Source organism: Vulpes lagopus, chromosome 9, assembly GCF_018345385.1.
Source record: "Vulpes lagopus strain Blue_001 chromosome 9, ASM1834538v1, whole genome shotgun sequence".
NCBI lineage: Eukaryota > Metazoa > Chordata > Mammalia > Carnivora > Canidae > Vulpes > Vulpes lagopus.
In genome coordinates this window covers 55,366,324-55,389,184 of record NC_054832.1, presented here as the reverse complement: position 1 = coordinate 55,389,184, position 22,861 = coordinate 55,366,324, and positions in this window count along the sequence as shown.

Below are 22,861 nucleotides of genomic sequence, written 5' to 3'. Positions count from 1 at the left end.
TTAAGAACAAAACAAATGAACATAGAGGAAAAAAGACAGAGAGAGAGAGAAAAATCAAGAAGCAGACCCATATTGTTCACCTAAAACTAATAAAACAAATGGAATTTAAATAAAAACTTAAAGAATAAAAAATACATATTTTATGGTACTGCGATAATGAAAAAAGGAAAGTGCTGAAACACATTTTCCCTTTCTCACCTTTACAAGGAAAACTACTTTATTCACATATTAATAATAATAATAATATACCTTTACATTGATGATAATATGTATTATAAAGTGCTAACCTAAGGTATTTGTGAATGATTAAGATTTAAAGCCCATCTAATATCAATTTTAGAAATGGAAGCCTGCCCTCAGCCCTTCAGTTTAAATCAACTCTCATTGTTGATTAAACAAATTGACTAGCAAGAAAGAACTGGAAATGTTTCTACAAAAATTTTTACTCCTGGGAAGTCAAACAAAAGTTACCTCATTTTTTGAAAAGGTAGAGAGTAGAAAATCAGTGCCCCTTCTTCAATATTTATATTAGAAACTTTAATTGGTATTAGGCAATCAAGAAGACAATTTTTCTTAATACTTGAGAAATCTTCAAACTTATGAGAAATAAAATTAAAAACAAAATAAGATGGTTATGTTTTCCTCTGCATTTTTAACTACATAGAATACTTTCTATGAATCTATTATTTTGATTTGCCACAGAATCATGTTAGAAGTGAGATTGACAATGAACTCTATGCATTTGGTTTGTGATAGATCCTCATTCACTATACATTGAAAATTTAGCTTCAAATAATAGAATGGAAAATATAGCTTCAGATTTGCCAGTTGGATCCAATTTGAATAACTTTAGTGGTTTTATATAACAATTGGCAATAAACTCTTTAGAGGGAATGAAATAAGTATATAATAGCCAAATTTTACACAATACTATTTGTATTTTTGTTATAATAGTTATTCTCCTCATGCAAATCTCTAAGTATTTTTAAAGGATTATTGCCAACAATTGTAGATTTTATGTGTATTTTTAAGAATCTCTTAACTAGAGTTCCTAAAAATTAGAAAAACTCGGATCTATCTATATGCTAGATGTACCATAATGGTCCATAATGATGTATTATAAGAGTTATAAAGCTACAGCCATATGTTTAATACCAACACTCATAATGTACTAACAGTTAATATGTTAATCCAGGGGGAAAATGCAAATAAGATTATTGCATTTTTGGTCATGCTCAGTGTCTCTAACCACTTGCCAGAAACATGAAAATGTAACTTGGCTATCAGGCAAGCAATATAAAGTAGCATACTAAAGTGATTCTGCTAGCAATAATTGTTTAACTTTCTTTTCTCTTGGCAAAGTCTTACTTTCATCCTAAAGTTCCATTTGAAAATCTTACTCCTCACTGATTTGCTTCAGTAATTATGCTCTTTTCAAGTCAATGTTAACTTCCTTATGCTTCTTGGTTCAGTTTTCAATTATTTTTTATATATAGATTCTTTCCTGAACATATACATTTGATGTTTACATATTATTTTATTCATGAGCATATTGTAACTAGTGAACTTTCCCGATTCATACTGTAAGGCAAGGACTCTATGACTATTTCTAGCTGGCAAAATGTAAATGACAGTGGTATCTGTCACTTGTGGGTTGAAAAATTTAAGAACTGGGTAGGGAGCTCTGTTTCCTCTTTTCTGGGTCTAGAAACCATGAAAGTTTCATATTAAGATGACTGCACTTCAGAATAAAAGGGACTTGAATTCTTGAGCCACTGGGCGTGGGAGAGCCTGTACCAACCCACCTTGGTTTGTAAGAAGTAAAATATAAATTTCTAATGTGTTAAGCAATTGACATTTGAGATTTCTCTTCATGGCAGCTCACATATGCTTCTATATCCCTAGATTCTAACTATCTAAATTATCAGTTTTTATCAACTATATAGTAACTGCTTCAGATATGTAATTAATAATTATTTTTTTGGAAAGCTTGTGTAAAATAACTATTAGAATGACATTTCACTCATCTCTTCTATTTTATAGACTTGGAGTAAAGTTCATTTACACATTTATTCATTAATTCAGAAAATGATTCGTTGAGTGTCTACCATGTGCCAGAAACTGTCTATCTTGAGTCCTGGTAATATAGCAATAAATGAAAATGATAAAAAAAATTTTGGGGAGCACCTGTGTGGCTCAGTCAGTTAAGCGTCTGCCTTCGGCTCAGGTCATGATTTCAGGGTCCCAGGATCAAACTCTCCCTGCTGAGCAGGGAGCCTACTTCTCCCTCTCCCCTCCCCTCTTTGCGCTCTCTCTCGCTCTCTCTCTCTCTCATAAATAAATAAATAAATAAATATCTTAAAAATTCTGTTCCCATAAATCTTAAATTCTGTTATAGATAGATAATAAGCAATATAACTACATATACATATACATATATGTATACGTCAAATATATATGATAGAAAAAAATAGAGAATTGTGATGAGATAGTATTGTTGGCTTAAATTTTAGAATAAATGACCGAAACAGATCCCACCAAGAGAGTGATTTTTGAATAAAGACCTACAGGAATTGGAGGTACTAGCCTTGTGGACAACTGAGGGAACAGCTCCAGGCAGAGGAAGTAGCATGTGTAAATATGGGAGTATTTCTGAGCCACATGAGAAACAACAAGGAAGCCTGTGCTACTAAAGCAGGGGGAATGGAGAGATAGGAGAGACTAGGAGACATGTTCAAAGAGGTAAAAGGGACCCAAATCATTTAGGGACTTGGAAAATCACTGTAAGACCTTTGGCTTTTATTCTGAGATGGAGGGCCATTGGAGGGTTTTGTTCAGGGGAATGACATGATATGAATTAGGTTTTAATAAGATCAACTCAGGGGCTATGTTGAGAATGACAGAAATGATAGCACTGGAATAGGAAGAGCTAGAGAAGCCTGATTGAAATAATCCAGGTGAGAGGTATTTGTGGCTCCACCAAGGAGGTAACAGTCATTGAACTGAGAAGTGATATGATTCTGAATATATCTTGGAATTAGGGATCGTAGCTATGAGGCTACGACTAGCCATGACGTTGACAGAAATTGAATTGGGAATGAAAACACGATGATTAACTTGTGAGACTGAAAGAATAAGGTTGCCATTAATTAACATGGGGGAAACCTTAGAAGGAGTAGTTTTAGGGGAGTGTCATGGAGCACTTTGGGTGTGTTAAATTTGGGTTTCCAATTAAATATCTAAGTGCAGATGCCAAGGCTTTTGAAAACATGGGTCAATAATTCATGGGGGAGTCCAGGTTGAAAATATAAATTTGGGAGTTGTCAGCATAAATGCATGCTATTCTAATCATGACTGAATAGAGAAATAAGTTCAAGGACCAAGACCACCAATATTCTAACATTTAGAAGGAAAAAAAAAAGAGGAGTTTGAGAAGGAATGGCCAAAAAAGTAGGAAAAAATCTATGTTAAAACTAGAGAAAGAAAATTTTGAGGATACAATGATTAACTGTGTTAAATACTGCTGATTGCTGAAATAAGATGAAGTCTGAGGAATAACAATCAGATTTAGCAAAGTGAAGATCACTGTTGACATTAGTAGTGGTTTCTGTACAGTGGCAATGGCGGAAGTTAACTTAGTGGATCAAAAGAAAATGGTAAGGAAGAAATAGAAGATGATGAAGCATAGATTCTTTCAGAGTTTTGTTATAAAACTGGAGATAAGATATGGGTGAGCTAGATGAAGAAACTGGGTCTGGGCAGTTTTATTTTTATTATTTTTAAATATGGTTAAAATGGAAGCTTGTTGTATCCTGATGAATGATCCACTGGAAAGAGAAAAGTGGAAGATGCAAAGGAAAAAATAGAAAAATTGATAGAGTCAATTACTGATATGTAAGTGGGAAGCAACCCTCAGAGTTCATCCACAATAACAGTATCGAGAATTCTGAGAGTCAGTTTTTGGAAGTTCTGTTTTATTGCTTCTTCATTCTCATTGAAGTAGGAAGCAAAGTCTTGAGCTGGGTATGAAGAAATTAGAATATGTTTTGGGGTGTATGGAGAATGATTAAGATAGTAGGTGAAAATATAGATTAGATAAATATAATATAATTTATAAATACAATTAAGGGTCCATTTAGGTTTTGATATCACAATAAAGCAGTTAGCATTGTGTATTTTTTTCCAACCAGTTTCAGGTTCAGGGGTACTGTGGTAGACCTGATGGGAAGTTGGATTTAACCAGGGTTTTGTTTTGTTTTGTTTTGTTTTGTCAAGCAAGTGGATAGAATTAAGAGAAAGGTTTATTATAATTATAATTTACTATAAATTTAAGGTGGATAATGAAGAAAAAACATGAGGGTAATAAAGATTGAAAGTTTGGATGAAGCCCAAAGTTTGTTAGAGATGGTCATCAGAAGGAGTGAGCTGGAAAGATAAAAATGATAGTAGAAAGAAAGTATGTTAAATCGAGATGGAGAATTTGTTGTTATGGAAAATGTCAGAGTCAAGGGTATGACCTTGGTATAGAATAGCTGCTATAGGGTAGAGAACAAGATCATTGGATAAATTAGGTCAAGGATTAAAGACATCAAAGTATTGATTTCCATGTGGAACTTGAAATTGCCCAAAAAGTGGACAGGTGTGGAACTGGAATCAGTGAGTCAGGAGCTAACTTTTTGAAAAAAAGAGGTGAAGGTCACTGGGGAGCCCGAGATAACTACAGAATGTAGGGATAGTGGTGTGCAAGCAGTGATGAGGAGAAAAAAAAAAAAAGGCATCTACTTCATTTCCAGGCCCTGTGGCAGAAGGGGTATGGCAAAGAATGTAATATTGGAACAGTTTTAGAATCGGTGCAAAGAATGTAATATTGGAACAGTTTTAGAATCGGTGCCATGAAACTTGCCAGAAAGTCAAGTTTCAATTGAGGCAAATAGGAAATGAGATTTTTCTTGAAAGTAGTTTAGTATAAATATTAAAAGCTATTTGCTGATGATTGACCCTGAGATCCAGAAGATTAAAAATTGGGAGATGGATAGGGTTAGGAGAACCAGTCAGAAGAGACACAGGCCACAGCTGACTAGGGATTTGTCCTGGGCCAATAGGGATATAAAGTGGCGAAATGCCTTTTGTGCTGGCATTCCAAAAGTCAGTGACAGCGAGGCTGTGATGGTAACTCAACAAATTTGCTTGAATTGTCTGCCTTAGGCTATGTTTCTTGTTCACCTGTTTCTACATTCAACAGTAAGAATTCTCCTAATCAGATAAGTAGAGCAAAAAGAACTGAACTAACCACTCTTTGGAAAGTGACTTTTTTGATAGTGTTGTAATTAGAAATTCAGAAGTAATTTTCAAACACAAGACACCTGGGGAAGTGCTAGGTGATGTCATCTCTACTTTTTGCCAGTCATTTTTTTTAAAAGATTATTATTTTTAGTAATAATTATTATTATTAGAGAGAAGAGAGCATGAGTGGAGGGGAGGCAAAGGGAGAGAAGTAGACTCCCTGTTGAGTGAGGAGCCTGCTGTGGGGCTCCATCTCAAGACCCTGAGATCATGACCTGAGCCAAAAACCAAGAGTCAGACACTTAACCCACTGAGCCACCCAGGCACCCCTGTCACTCACTTTTAATTAAATAGTTCCTTGTTCTCATTCTTAGTCTGCAACAATCTTATTTTCTAGCTCAATGCTAATATCAAATTTAGTGTTCCATTAATTTTGATGTTTTCCCGTGTAATCATTATGGCGTATTTCTAATTCTTAAGATATCTTCATTTAAAATAATTCATTAGTAAGCACCGATTTTCATTTGCTTTTTATTTTACCTATAGTAAAATCTGCTGCTTTCGTGTACAGTTCTTTGAGTTTTGACCATTTCAGGGAAACATGTAAACACTACCATAGTCAATATATAGAATAGCTTAATCACTCCCAAAATTTCCTCATGCTGCCCTTTGTATTAAACCTCTTCCCCATCCCTAATCCTTAGCAACCACTGATCTATTCTGTGTCCCTATAGCTTTGACTTTTCCGGAATGGAAATCTAATCAGCATGTCATTGGTCTTTATTCATGACAGAAATTACATTCACCCAATTATTTAAGGCAGACATTTGAGAATCATCCTTAAGCAATTCCCTCTTTGAACTCCACATCTAATCAATTATATCTTCCTTAATATCTCTGGAATTCCTTCCTCCACTTCAGTGAGCTGGAGTAAGAAAAGGAAGTTCTTGGAATTTCACCTTTAATGAATATAGTTTTGAAATTGGTGGTCATTATTCCTTAATTTTACTTGAACTTTTCGTTAGAAAGCCTATTTTATTAATCACTTTTGTAGGCTTATGTTGGTGCTACAGGAAAGAGTTGAGAAGATTCAGAGCAAAAAAATATTAATATAAATGTAGGCTCTGGGTTTCATTTCGAAAGGAGTGTACAAAAGAAATAATTTGATAAAGTGAAAATATTTTCCTGGGTTGGATGATGTTAACACAGAATTAGTTAAATTGGAAATTGAGAGAGATTCTGATAAATCCATTATGATTTAAAACAACCAGTGAAATTTTTTTTTCTACTTCCTCACCATTTGTCTTTTGCTACCTGATTACTAGAATATTCAACATTTCTTTTACAAACGTGGTATTTCGTATCTTTTTCTTGATTTTCCTTCTGAGCATCAAAATGAGTCTTAGCCAGATAGCTATCATTAACAATATCTAAAGTATGTGTTTTTATTTTTAAACTTTATACATGTGACAGACATTTATTATGAAAATAATTAAATTTTAATTTTGTTTTGAGAATTCTTGGGAGTTTGCTACAACAGTCATGCATGATATATTGTACTGAATAAATTCCTCATTGGGAGATGGATGATAATCCTTTCCAATGTAACTAAACTGCCTGCTCCAGCCCACACTGCTTACCCTCCACATCTTTTGTGGAACATAAGTGTAATCCTTGCTGTAAGATGAGTGCTTCTTACACTGAATTTTGAACTTTCCTTATATATAATTCACGTATGAGGGTCTTGATCTTGCAGAAAATGGAAATTCTTCTGGGGAGAAGAATAGGATAACAAGAACAAAACATATAAGCAAAAATAAGAACAACATATGTCTATATATCTATATCTATATATCTGTATCTATCTATATCTGTATATATATATATATATAGAGAGAGAGAGAGAGAGAAAATATTTCTTATAACTGGTTAAATTCTCATACCACATCAGCTTTAATAGCTAAGCGTCTACGTTGGCAAGTAAAGGAATTCTAAATTTGGGTATAAAACTTTTTTTTTTTTTTTATCAGGTAGAGGATCCAAAAAGAATGAAGATGATTGGTGTTACAGTGGTAATAAAAAAAAAAAAAGGCTTCTTAAGCAATCAGGTGAAATGACTTAGGGTTAAGAACAATTAGATCTCGAAGATGTTAGAAAGCCCACAAATCCGGTAAAGCTCAAGGACCTATCCACACTACAGATCTTTGACTGAGAGCGCTTTTTATTGGTCGACAACTATGAAGACTCTTTGCTTTAAGTATTTCCCACTTGAATGCTCCAATCTATTTCAAACTTGAGTCAACTCTAAGAGTTAAGCTGCTTGCCTCAACCGATGCTTCTTATTCCTGACTCTTACCAGACTTTTTACCATTCCCTCACATCAATCTTAGTTTGGTATCTTTTTGAAGTATTGTCTGCTCCTACAATGGACCTCTGTTGTTTCACATACCGGTTCCCATTCTCTAGTATGAAATTAGGTCATTTGTTAACTAAGCAAAACATATTATTATCTTACATGGTCTTGTTTTTTTCACTATTTATCAATTCCAGAATTTGTTAAATTAAGTTTCAGAATGAGATTCACTCTGAATACAGCAAAAATTAATAGTAGGGCAGTTGTTCGCTATGTAGCTCAACGTAATTTTCCTATCAATCATTCTATATTCTCAAATAGAGTAGACCAGGGGAAAAAAATAGTCCTGACCAATGAAAGACCCAATTTTAGTGGTTCAAATCCTGGCTTTGCTGCCAGCTTATTCTTGAACATGTCTTTTATTAACTTTTCAGGTCCTGATTTTATGCATTTTTGGATGATAGAATTGGGTTACCTCTGCTGATGCCAGAATATAGATAGCAACAGACTCCTTTCTCCAAACAAAGATGTGCCCTGGAGTGAAATGTACAAACTAAGCCAGATCCTCTCTGGTTAAAGTCTGGGAAGTGGACTGGAAAACCTGCACACTCTGAAAAGAGCCTGTGGAAGGGTTCATTTTGAAAGCTGTTGTTCTCCATGCCTTGTAGTCTTGCTTGCTCTTGTGACAATCTAGAGAGCATAAGAAAATTTAATTCAGATAATATGTCTTAAAATTTGAGTACTGTAGGGAGATAGGAAGGTAGGAAAAGCAAGATCATTAATGGAAGTTTTCATTTAGGTTTTTCTTTTAACCTAGTGTTAGATTTGATTCACCAACTATTTAGGGATAAAAAATAAGCAAGTCATTATGACATCAGCTGTTTGAGTCTTTGAACCTTTAGGTATAACCCTAACTCTAATTCCCAAAGATCTGTTTGAACCTTTGAATAAATGGCCAAGGAGAGAAGGGAAAAGACAATCTGGGAAAATAGTGAGAGGCTCAATAGTGTAATGAGGTGATGAGGTTGTGAGTACCGACTGCCCACCTCCTTCACCCAGAATCTCACCACGGCTTTTGGTGAGTGGGTTTCTCTTTTAATTTTCCTATTTATTTCCCTATCAAGTATAAAGCTTACTTATTTCAGTTCTGTTCATCAAACACTCATGGAGAGCCTATTCTGTGGCAGGCCCTTTGCAGGCCTTTGTATCGGAGATACAAAGATAAATACCAGATATTCTTAATCTTTGGAACAGGTTATTTCAAGTGCTGTTTAGAGAAATTGCAGTTGACGGAGCAGAGAGGGATTAAAAATTGGTATGCCTTTTTTTCTCCTTGAAAATATTGCTTTAGAAAAGCAAGATGAAAAAAACCTTTGGGAAAAATATATGTAAATATGTTTGTATTCAAGTAGTGTGGTTGAGTTATCCTGTTTTCTAATCTCTGAGACCTTAATTTCTGTATTTGTGTTATAGAGTATTGCGTTTCCTTTCTCACATCTATTATATTAGGAAAGAAATGAGAGATGAATGGGCCAGATAGGAAGTAAAGAGGAGATAGCAAGTGTGTATATTAAAGGTTAATGGGAAAGAAGATAGGAGATTAAGTTAGAATTGAGAGGAAGTGGTAGTAGAGTACCAAGAAGGAAATTGAATGGGACTAACATATGTTAAGGAAAAAAAAAAGAAAAAAAGAAGGGACACAGGAAGCAACCAGAAGAGAAAAGAAATATAAGCACATATTTAAGGAATTTTTCAAAGGAGAAATCTTCAATCAGTTTTTGTTTGCAGCCAATCTTGAATGCTACTGGAAATTTTGATTTCAATGTGCAATTCTGGTGCAATGCCACTGCCAGTATGTAGGAAATATGCTTTTGGGGAGGACTGAAAAACAAGACGGTGTTATTTCAGAATGTAGAATGCACGTACCTAGTGAAATGCTATTTAAATATATTATAGATAATAATATATAAATAACTATGGAGTATTTGTATAACATATATTTAAAATATTAATTATCAAAAGTTTGTAAAGAGAACGTTTCTACGTCCTTGCTGATACTATGCATTAACAATGTGCTGGTAATCTCCTGATACAGGAATGATTTAATAATAGGAAAGCTCCTTTCTGGCTCCAGTTTTTGCAATAGCTGTAGTCAAAGACTAGGAGCCTCTACACCAATCAAGTATAAAATTGAGAACAATCTAAATTTAAAAACAAAGCATAAAATAGGTCTTCCCCTCTGGGAAATGTGCACCAGCGAACAGTCTCTTAATTCCAACCAGCAATTCATATGAAGAGAATGTAACTGACTTAATTGTATTACACTTAGGAGACATGAGGTAATGGTGCTTTTGATGGATGAACATAAAGGAGGACTGGAAAATGGGTCTGTATCATTGCATCTGCAGCATTACTCAGGGAACCTGAGGAGAGGAGCCCCTGCTTGGAGCTCATGGCAGCCAGGGCTCTGTAGCATTGCTCCTGGAAGCCCATCAGGCTGAGTGACATGATCCACTAACACACAGGTCCCTTGAAAAGGGAACCCTCTTACACTGTTGGTGGGAATGTGAACTGCTGCAGCCACTCTGGAAAACTGTGAGGAGGTTCCTCAAAGAGTTAAAAATAGACCTGCCCTACGACCCAGCAATTGCACTGTTGGGGATTTACCCCAAAGATACAGATGCAATGAAACTCCGGGACACCTGCACCCCGATGTTTCTAGCAGCAATGTCCACAATAGCCAAACTGTGGAAGGAGCCTCGGTGTCCATCGAAAGATGATGGATAAAGAAGATGTGGTCTATGTATACAATGGAATATTCCTCAGCCATTAGAAACGACAAATACCCACCATTTGCTTCAACGTGGATGGAACTGGAGGGTATTATGCTGAGTGAAGTAAGTCAATCGGAGAAGGACAAACATTATATGTTCTCATTCATTTGGGGAATATAAATAATAGTGAAAGGGAATATAAGGGAAGGGAGAAGAAATGTGTGGGAAATATCAGAAAGGGAGACAGAACATAAAGACTCTTAACTCTGGGAAACGAACTAGGAGTGGTGGAAGGGGAGGAGGGCGGGGTGTGGGGGTGAATGGGTGACGGGCACTGAGGGGGACACTTGACGGGATGAGCACTGGGTGTTATTCTGTATGTTGGTAAATTGAACACCAATAAAAAATTAATTTATTAAAAAAATTAAAAAATAAAATAAATATAATCTAAATAGCAAAACAACAACAACAACAACAACACAGTTCCCTTGCTGGACAGCAAGTTCATTGAACAGAAAGCCTGGTCCAGACTGTGAGTGCAGCTCTCAAAAACTAACTGTGAGCTTTCACCTCTTTCACTTCATGTCCATGTCTGCAAACTTGGGATAATAATAGTAACAATTTCATAGAGTTGTTATAATGATTATGCTAATTAATAAACTAAAGTGCTTCGTGTCTGGTACAAAGTATCAAATAACAATTAGCTAGAGTATAAACCCTATAAAAGCATGGCTTTTTTCTCCCATCAAGATTATTGCTTTTTCTTCAACACCTACTATATAATAAGTGGTGATAAGATTTGTTGAAAGGATGAACACATTTGATAGCTTATGTAGTCCTTTAAAGGTGAGATCATGAAACACAGAAAATGATATTTTGGCCTACTTAGCATTTTTACACTATATTAGAAATTAATTAATAAGTATTCTATCATGTGCTGTGATCTCTCAAAACATTAGTTACATTGCATCAGTAAACCAGGATATGCTGTCTCTTGGAAAAGTGATATTATAGAGTTTCTGAACCTGTAAAAATGAGAAGTCAGCTAGACCGAGGCAATTAATGCAATGATGAAGAGAAATTGGAACCTCAGTTCCAGCATTTACCATCTGTGTGATTTTGGTTGTTACCTAACTCTCATATGTTTACACTTCTATAATACTGGAATAGCAATCATATTTAGAGTGTTCTTTTTGAGAATAAAATGAGATAATTTATATAAAGTGCTTTGCAGAGTATGTAGCATATAATAAGCCCTCAAAAAGGTACTCTCAAACATAATATTAATTCATTTACTAATCCAACCCATTTACTGAAGTCCTTGTCATGTCAGATATACAAAAAACAAGCAGGAGGGACACCTGAGTGTCTCAGTTGATTAAGCATCTGACTTTTGATCTCAGCTCAGGTCTTGATCTCATGGTTGTGAGTTTAAGTCCCATGTTGGGCTCCATGTTAGGCATGAAGCATACTTCAAACAAACAAAGCCAAGTAAGACATCCCCAAGAATTTCCAGTTTATTAATGTCAGGGGACAAATAAAAAGGCAATTATCAAATAGAGGAAACGCTCTCATAGACAACAGAGAATTTTAGGAGTTTACAAAAATGGAAGCTGAATTACATTTATATAACAGACTAGCAATATACTTTGAAACTTCAATATTTTCAAATTCTACTTTATAATAAGACTAAAGTTTATTAATTAATAAACTAATTCATTTGGTCATGAAGCACTTAACACAGGCCTAATATGTGTGAGGCCAAGGATAAGATATATCATCTGATCTAATCTTTACATGAGGATGCTCTGTTATTCTCTCCATTTTCTATAGATAAGGAAACTCTCAGAGAAAAAAAAAATATGCCTTAAGTCACCACACCTAGTAAGTAGCAGAGCTGCAGTGTTGAATCAAGATCTATCTGCCTCCAGAGCTCCCTGCAATTCAGTTTTAGTATAAGTATTTGTTAAATTTGCATCTATTGTTTTTGTAGGATTTTATCTAATATACATTGTCTATGAGAAGCATGCTCCCTCATTACTGGGTATCATTTTCCATAGAATGTAGGATTAAGAATGAACATTTTCTTTTGTTTTAGTATACAGTTTTCTATTTAGTTTACTGATATTTTATAAATTGTTAATGTAGTTTCTTAGATGTTTATGTAGAACATTCTTCTGTAATATTATTCATTAGAATCCCTTTCAAAACCTTAAGATTTTAGCTTTTGGTTTCTTGTATATTACTTCTTAAACATTTACTAATAATTTGCATTTCCTTAGCCAGAGATTGAATTAATTAACAAAATCTGCTCTTTTTTTTAATGAGGTCACATTTTCTTTTCCGGTTGAATACAGAGATTTTTTATCTAAAATGATGATTTACTCTAAGGTCATGTTGTTATTGGGGAGCACCAGTATTGTTTTGGTTTTAATCTCAATGGAGAAAGATCAAAATAGTATGTTATCACTGTGTTTAGGATTTGAAGGTGGTGGCAATGCAGCTTTGAAATAATTTTAAAATGTCATCTGTGCTTTTTTGTTTTGTAAGACTTGAGATATGAACGTCCTTTAGATCAAAGCCAAAGCTTCGGAATAGGGTAAAATTCAAGCATCATTTTCTGTTTCATAGTATTACTTTATATTTCTCTTCTGTTTCTAGAATTTCACTTCTTTTAAACAAATGAATCAGGCAAAAGCATTAATGATCACAACTTCTGTTTTTGTAACTCATGAGGTTATGTTTACTTATTTTCAGTTACTTCTCAGAATATGATCTTCAGAGAAGTACATGCTGGCTTTAGGTGTTCCTTCGTAGTTATTGAAAAGATATCTGTGCCTGACTTTGCTGTATACACGTTCCTGTTTATGATTGGAGGGTAGGTAGAACTGCACATTTTCTATCCAGGGAAGAGGCTGAACAATTATGAGGCTTTGATTAATACTATTGATGCTTTAATGGCCCATTTTATATCCTGAACACTGGGGGGAAATACATTCCCTCCTATAAAGACTGTGGTTCTTAGGATTCACTTAGCATAGATAGCAAAAAGCATGAAAGATCTCTTGTCTCACAAGAAGAAATGGGTGGCTGTATAATGCCAGTGGCATATATTACTGAACAGTTACAGAGGAGAGGAAATTACCCAGTCAGAATAGATATGTCTCTGTAGCCTTGTATCCGCATTCTAATAGCCACAGAGTTTATCTTAGTCTGAATGGAGCTCTAAGTTATTAATTGTTTTAATGATTTCATTGATTTCTGTTAATCTAGGTAATGTGCCTTACTAAATTCGGTAGTTTATTTTGCTTTTCAATTAACCTTTTACTTTTGTTATATCATTTTTTATTAAAAACAAAGGTTTTATCTGCATTTTAATGGTATGCCTACCTTAGCATATTATGAATTATATTTGGCTATCTGAACTGCAATTTTCCTGAATACTTTAGGATAATGGCAAACCATAATGGCTCAGTATTTTATTGCAGGTTATCACTAATACAAAACATTTTAAAAGTTACTTGGATAAATTCTAGAATCTTTTCTGTATAACCAAAATATATATTTTAAAGAATTTTTTTTTGTATTTTTGGAATACAACCTGAAAGAAATGTAATGCTTACTTGGCTTTCACTTTTCCAATATGGGAAATAATAATTACTTCAACTTAAATACAAGTTATTTTAATTTTGTTCAATTAATGCTTACAAAAATATGCTATAAGCTCTTTGACTATTTAAAGCAAGTGTTTAAAAATAGTACATTCCAAAAACAAAGGCTACTGTGTTTATACTTCCTGTGTTTATAAAATATTACACTGGCTTATATAGATTCATTGATATTCAAATACAATCTTCCTAATGAAGGTTTTAATTTACTTTGTCGGTTGTAAAGTTATCTCTATGTTCATAAAAACATTCGTGAAATGGTGCCACATGATGCTGAAGTAGGTTCTCTATTCTTCATTCCTGGGGAGTCACATTCACACATAACTTTTGTACCAATTAAAAACTGTTAATGACAAAACATTGTAATTGATTAGTCTTTGTATGTTTACAGCTCACTTTAATTGCTGAAAAACGCCATTTGTCAGTTTCATGTTCTATTGACAATGCTATTGATTTATCTGAATTTGGCTTTGTCTTGTCTCTCGTACATAAAACTCACATATGCAGTTCAAATGGGAAATGACTGTATTGATTTCCTTAACTTGAGCCCAAATGCTAAAGATTTTTGGATAAGCTTTCTCATTACTTAAGCCAAAATCAATAAGAAAGAGCATCTTTTAATGAAAGAGCAGTTTGAGCAACGTACTTCAGAAATAGGGTCCTGTTCATTCTTTGCTTTACAAATCGATCTCCTAGGTTCCTTAAGTGAGGTCCAATTGGTTGACATTGTGGTTTGTCTTTGTGTGTAAACTTGCAGCTTCAGAAAAGAGAAGATGAGCTACAGAGACAGTGGAAAGAAACTCTCTCCCTGAGAAAGAGTTCACTAGCAAGTGTATAATCTAGTGTTGAAATGCAACACAATTTACAAATATACCAGATAATTATTACACCTATTAAGTTTATACTTTATGATTGCACAATATTTTAAAAGTTTTTTCCACTGGTTTATCTTTTTAATATCCATGTATGCATATTATATACATTTACATTAATCTTATTTTAACATTTACTTTTATTTCAGAAAGCTTCTCAATGCTGCAGTTTTTATTTATAGAATGCAAAAAAATAATTTACTGAAACATCAGGTCATTTTTAAAATAACTGCTTTTTGTTAAGTGATCTTTTAATCTTCATTGTTTTTCATTGTTACATTTCCTATTTTCTACAGGAAAACAAACAACTGGAGGTGAACTATAGAAATAAAGCGCCCATACTGAGGAACAGCAAAATGATCTGAACATATAAAACAAGTTATATGGACAGGCCAAACGTCAGGTACTGTAGTATGATATCATTAACTTCCGTGAACTACATAAATTAAGCTGATTATGCCTTCACTTAATTAACTGAGAATGACCTATTGATGTATAGGCCGAGTTAGCTAGAGACCGCTTGCTGCACTGTACTTAATTTATTGGTTTTCAATTAGTTCTTCTCTTGCCTGTGATTGTTGAGAAAAAAAAAATGTCCATCTATGTTCTGAAGTGCGGTTTTATGCACAGTGAGTTTCTATCTAAAATTTTATCCCAAGTAGTATTTTTTCTTTGCCAATAATGTTTAGGTAGTTTTGAACTTTTTTCATTGTTACATATAATTTGGTTTCTGGAATAAAAGAAATATACAGCTGAATTCATCTTGTTAGTGTTGTGATATTATGAAATTATCTTTATAAAAGATTCCTAAAAAAAAAAAAATAAATAAAAAAATAAAAAATAAAAAAAAAAAAAAAAAAAAAAGATTCCTATGTTCAAGAACTATTTTGCTATAATTACATTTGGGAAATTAACTTTTACCAAATTTATTGTTAAACTATACTTTGGTTGAACAATCTCAGTGAAGAAAATTCCTTGGTAAGCCTTCAAATTTTTTGAGATTTTTTTTTCTCTAAAAACATGAGGGTTTTTTTGAGTGGGAAGGTTATAGTATGAATGGTCATTCTCAATTTCTTGTGTTAAGTAGGACTTAACATATATATGAGAATATATATATGAGAATATATATATATTAATATATATGAGAATACCTTCAGACATAATTTTTTCTTCAAATTTTGACCTTGCATATACTGATTTGGTGAGGACTGTTATGTTAAACATCATTATATTGCCCTCTACTATGTAGATTTTATAATCTACTAATCAATAGATATTTATTAGATCATTCTTATGTTCTCAGTATCTAAACCTTAGAACATTTCACTAGGGATTGGTAGTGTGAGTTTAGGCATTATAATTATTTCAATAACTTTTTATTGACAGTTATTGTAATAGCATTAGTCAAATTATGAGAGTAAACTAAATGTGAAGAAAGTATGTGATTCTGCTTTGGCAATTTGCTTTATCTCTCCTAAGTTCAGATCTGTATCTGAGAAAAGCTAATAACGGAAATTAGACTCAGAACCCTTTGAGGTACTTGCCGACTCTTTCACATATGTCGAATAAGTATCACTTGTTTAGAAATTCAGAAAGATGAATATTTCCATGGGTTGGAGTAATCGGGGCTGGGCTAAAGATTTAATTGCTCCTAGAAGACCTACACAGGTAGCATTATAGTTGATCATCCATGTTAAAATTTCAGAACTCAGAATTTAATTAATACTGTAGAAGCTTGTAGCATATGAAGATTTAACATTCTCATTATTTGTGAATAACCCTGAAAGCTCATAAAGAGTGGTAGCAATGTATGCATCACAATTTTGAATCTCATACCCTGTGCACATACCATAGCAGTAATTTAGCAGCTATATTCAAAGAAGTATTATTGTTTTCTATACATTTTCATATATACAATGATATAAGCAATGACTGGGTTCCTTAAACTCCTAGCCATATTTCTGTGAAATTTAAGAGAAAAAGTGTTTGCCATAACAGAATTTGTGAATTAGGGGGTCTACAAAGGACTTGGTATCTTGTTTGGAAATATTGAAAGCCTATTATTTCTGGAAAATCTAATGTAGTTTTCTGTGTTAGAGGGGAATAAAACTTACACTTTGGGAAATGTATTTGAAACTCACTTTTAGTTTTGTAATTCATAGAATTTCAGTTAGACACCAGAGCAGAGAAGTTATGTATATGGTCTGTGTGTGTGTGTGTGTGTGTGTGTGTGTGTGTGTGTCTGAGAGAGAGAAAGAGAGAGACTGATAGACAAATTAAAGTATTCAGGGTCAGGGGAAATTTTGAATTGGAGATGTAAATTAGGAAAATGTTAACACATCAGTTGTATTGAAGCCAAGAGAAGGGGTGGGACAACCAAGAAGTAAATGCTATGGAAAAAGAAAATCAAGGAGAAAGAAGCTTTGTTTGTATTCCAACATTAAGAGGTCAAGGATATGAAGAACCCGAAAAGGAATTCAACAGCCAATGATAATAAGAAATCCAGAAGAGTCAGGAGCTTTAGAATCCAAGTAAAAAAGTGTTTCAAGGAGAGAGAAGTGATCACCTGTGTTAAATCCTGCTTATAGACAGTAAGATAGGAACTAAAAATTAACTGTCTTAGGTCATTGGCAATCTTGAAAAAAAGCCAATCTTAGTGTCTTGGTGGGGGCATATTTATTCTGATTGTAATGGTCAGCATTACAGAAAAAATGATAATGCAGAAAATAAAGAGGATCATTACTGGAACAATGTCTTGAGAATGAAAGAGCTGATAGGATCTTCTAGAAAAATTGAAATTTTAGCCATAGTTAAGAACATGGGCAAATCTTCCCCAGTCGTATGAAAGAAGGTAACTGGACACAGACACAAGTGGATAAGTAGATGTGATAGTCTTGAGCTATTGAACTTTACAGTGAAAGACAAAGTAGGGTTACCAATTTATTTTTATTTTTTTAGGGTTATAAATTTGAAATAAGGATGGGGAAGGAAGTGTTGGAAGGTTGAGAAGAAGGGATGAAATAATTTTCTTGCACAGTAAGGGAAGAAATTGGTCATAAAAGTAAGTCAGCATGCTTAAAATACTCAGCTCTATTCTAACTGAAAGGTTATCTGATCCAAATTTGCTCATACCAACAAGTCTATCATTCTAACATTTAACATTTTATATGAAACTGTGTATTCAGTTTCTGTCCATTCACTAGATTATGAACAGCTTGAAGGCAAGATGTATATTTGATTCATTTTTATATTCACAATATCCAAATGCAGTCTCTAGAATAAAATGTGAAATTAAAAAAATGTTTGATAAAAAATGTTTGATAGATGAATGAATAATCTATGTGATATTCTATGATATTCTATGTTGATATTCTATGTTGTTCTAAAGGCATACAAACAGGCAAATATATTTACATTGGGAAATTTGATGCTTAGATGCCATTTCATATTGAAATTGAAATATCACTTTTTATAGTCCAGCAATTTTTTTTTTTTTAACTTTAGGTGCATTGCTGAGTTAATCATTCTCCTTAGTTCATGCACATGATTACTATTGGTTCACAAAGACCTCATAAAGGCCTCTCTCTCATAATTTTTATTTAATTTTTTAATAGAAAATTATTTCATTTCCACAAAGATTATAGGAGAATATGGCTTGCCAGCAAAGACTGTGATAAGTCTTTTGGCTTTTGACAGTCTCATGGATAAAATATGGTATCTCTTTAAACTCATTACAGTTTTAATTTTAATTTCTATAATTTAAATGAAATTGAACATCTTTTCATATGTTTAAAGGCTATTTATATTTTTTATGTGAATTACCTGTTCATATCTGATCATTCCAATACTGCAGTCATTTAGTTCCTTGACATTCTTTTCTTCAATGAGAATGTCTTATATTAAAATAACTTTTCCAATAACTGCAAACCTTGCATAATCTCACATTTACTCATGACCTCATATTCTTCTACTTTCTTCTGAACTTTAAGCTCAATAAGCTTTATTTTAATATTCTCATTACTTGCAACTCTTTTTATTAGTTCATCCGACTTAATAGGAGAGAACATCTAACCTCATTATTTACACATTTACTAAAGCAGCTGAATATCTATGCTGTCTATTCCATCTGATATTGCTTAAGTGAAAATATTTTCTGAAGGTTCTAAGGTTCTTGATATTTTTTTCCTTACGTTAAGGGTTTAATTTGATATTTCTCTGTGGGTTAGCATCCTTTTACTATGAAGTATGGGTATCCTGCCACCAGGAACAACCAACCGGCTTAGCAAACAGAATAATTGGTACCATTCTTTTCACATACACAAAAGTAAGTTAAAACAGGGTAGAGCTTTTATCATCAATTGATTCTTAGAAGTCCTTTCTTGATATTTCAGCCCCAAGGCTTATATCAAAGTTGTTTCCTTCAATGTGGAAACTTCAAGCTTCCAATTCACCAGTCTGCAAACCCTGAGCATCAAAGCAGACCTGCCCTGTGATCCACAGCTAAGCACTTACTTTCTTGAAGTGATGCTTAGTGCTCTGATTCACCATCAAGATCTGAAGGTGCTGTTATGAGAAGATAAATTAGGGAACCAGACGATTAAACCCTTTGGCCTCCACTGAGATCTTCCTGAGCAGGAGCACTTGTCTCCAATTCCTCTTTGACCTGTTATTGTTTCCATATGGCGGCCACTGCTCAGGATTCTCACTTGACTTACACACGATTCCTGAGAGATTGACATGTGTGAGGATCCTGATTGCTTCAAACAGTAGTTGTTGAGAGTCCAAGTAAACCAAGGGGTCTATACCATTGTATATTATCTTCTCTTTAGCTACCATTTTATTTAACACCAGAACTTGTGTTCTTTTCTACTATTCTGACCATTAAATCTGTAATTTTTTTTTTATTTTTAAAAATTCTGTGGTAGTTTCTCATTTCTATCTGTCAGGCTGATAGCTTTATAGTTTCCTTACTTAGAGAGGTCATGATTTTAAAATAGTTATAATCCATATCCTTATATAAATTGAAATATGAACAAGAGGGAAACCAAATGATGTATAATTTATTAATATTGCCTACATATCAAGTTTTCATCATTTTATCCAACTTTCCTCATATGTCATGTGAACTGTGTTCATCAACCACTATGTGATACATACAAGAAGCTAGGTTACTCGCCTCATTGTTTTGCCTGATAAATGACTTAAAATATAAGGTGGGAGTGTTAGATCTTTGTTGGTTTAAATATGTTCATTAATACTGGAGTGGAGGGAGGAACCATTCCTCAGATCCTTTCATGGCTGATCTTCTAGTCACGTTGGTTACCTTGATAAATGTCTAAATCCATTTCTTTATTTTTCTTTCACTACTTGGTTCAGGTCTTTGACCTCTTCTATTTACCTTCTTGTTGGTAGATTAGACTTAAAATGTGCAACACATCCACATGCAGAAATCTGATCAGATTAGTCCTCTGCCTAAAATCCTTTTATATTCCCAGCTAACTTGAATTTTTTTTCAATCTAAAGCCATCAGGAGTAGGCAAAAGAGAAGCAAACTCAAATCGTGCTTTGATTTTCTCATTCCCAATCAATACTAACAATTCTATCTGTTTTTTTTTCTTATTAGGAACATTGAAAATTATATTTAAAGAAAAAGTCAGTGTCCACTGTGATAATGCTGAGTAGTGAATATCTTCCAAATGTCAGTGTCTTACAATGCCAAACATTCGCTTTTCTTGTCAATATATCTTTGGATTGGTTGAGGTAGTTTGCTGCAGGTACTTCTGGTTTTCTCCACATGTCTTTCTTTTTTGGTATGAGTAGCTGTTTGTGGTCTCTATCTTTGTGAAGCATGCAGAAACAACAGAGATAGGTCAAATAATACAAGCACATTTCATTTTGAATATGTTTTTGTGTATGGTGTAAGAAAGTGGTTCAAGTTCATTTTTTCTTTTTTGCATGTTGCTGTCCAGTTTTCCCCAGCACCATTTGTTGAAGAGACTTCCCCCCCCGCCATTGGATATTCTTTTCTGCTTTGTTGAAGATTAGTTGACTATAGGGTCGAAGGAACATTTCTGGGTTCTCTGTTCTGTTCCATTGACCTATGTGTGTTTTTGTGCCAGTACCATGCTGTCTTGATGATCACAGCTTTATACTACTATACTACTAGCTTGAATTGTGGAATTGTGACATCTCCCACTTTGCTTTGTCAACATTACTTTGGCTCTTAAGGGTCTTGTGTAGTTCCATACAAATTTTATTTTATTTTTTTAAAGATTTTATTTATTTATGTATTCATGAGAGACACACACACACACACAGAGGCAGAGGCACAGGCAGAGGGAGAAGCAGGCTCCCTGCAGGGAGCCTGTTGTGGGACTCAATCCCGGGACTCCAGGATCACGCTCTGAGCCAAAGGCAGACGTTTGACCGCTGAACCACCCCGGCATCCCAGTTCCATACAAATTTTAGTGTTGTTTGTTCTAGCTCTGTGAAAAATGCTGGTGTTATCTTTATTGGGATTGCAATGAATGTGTAGATTGCTTTGGGTAGTGTAGACATTTTAATAACATTTTGTTTCAATCCATGAGCATGGAATGTTTTTCCTTTTTTGTGTGTGTTCTTCAATTTCTTTCATAAATATTCTATAGTTTTCAGCATACAGATCTTTTACCTCTTTGGTTAGGTTTATTCCCAGGTATCTTATGGTTTTTGGTGCAAATGTAAATGGGATTGATTCCTTGATTTCTCTTTCTGCTGCTTCATTATTGGTGTATAGAAATGCAATAGATTTATTTACATTGGTTTCATATCCTGCAGCGTTGCTGAATTCATGTATCAGTTCTAGCAATTTTTTTGTGGAATCTTTTGAGTTTCTACATAGAGTATCATGTCTTCTTCAAACAATGAGAGTTTGACATCTTCCTTACAAATATAGATGCCTTTATTTCTTTTTGTTGCTTGATTGCTGAGATTAGGACTTCTAGTACTATATTGAACAACAGTGGTGAGGGTAGACATCCTGTCATGTTCCTGACCTTGGGGAAAAACTTTCAGTTTTTTGAGGATTATATTGACTGTGGGTCTTTCATATATGATGTTGAGGTATGTTCCTTCTATCCCTACTTCCCTGAGATTTTGTACCAGGAAAGGATGCTCTATTTTAGCAAATACTTTTCCTGAATCTATGGAGAGGATCATATGATTCTTGTACTTTCTTTTATGAATGTGGTATGGCACATTGATTGATTTGAGGATATTGAATCACCTCTGCAGCCCAGAAATAAATCCCTCTTGATCATGGTGAATGATTTCTTTAATGTACTGTTGGATTTGATTAGATAGTATCTTGTTGAGAATTGTTGCAACCATGTTCATGAAGGATATGAGTCTGTAATTCTCCTTTGTAATAGGGCCTTTGTCTGGTTTTGGGATCAAGGTAATGCTGACCTCATAGAATCAGTTTGGAAGTCTTCCTTCCATTTCTATTTTGTGGAATAGCTTCAGAATAGGTATTAATTTTTCTTTCAGTGTTTGGTAAATTCCCTTGAGATGCCATTTGGCCCTGGACTTTTGTTTGTTGGAAGATTTTTGATTAATGATTCAATTTTGTTGCTGGTTATAGGTCTGTTCAAATTTTCTCTTTCTTTCCATTTCAGTTTTGCTAGTTTATATGTTTCTAGAAATTTATCCATTTCTTATAGATTGCCCAAGTTGCTGGCATATAATTTTTCATGATATTCTCTTATAATTGTTGTATTTCTGCAGTGTTGTTTGTGATATCTCCTCTCTCATTCATGGTTTTATTTATTTAGGTCCTTTCTCTTTTCTTTTTAGTAAGTCTGGCTAGGAGTTTATCAATTTTGTTAATTCTTTCAAAGAATCAGCTTCTAGTTTTATTGATCGGTTCTACTG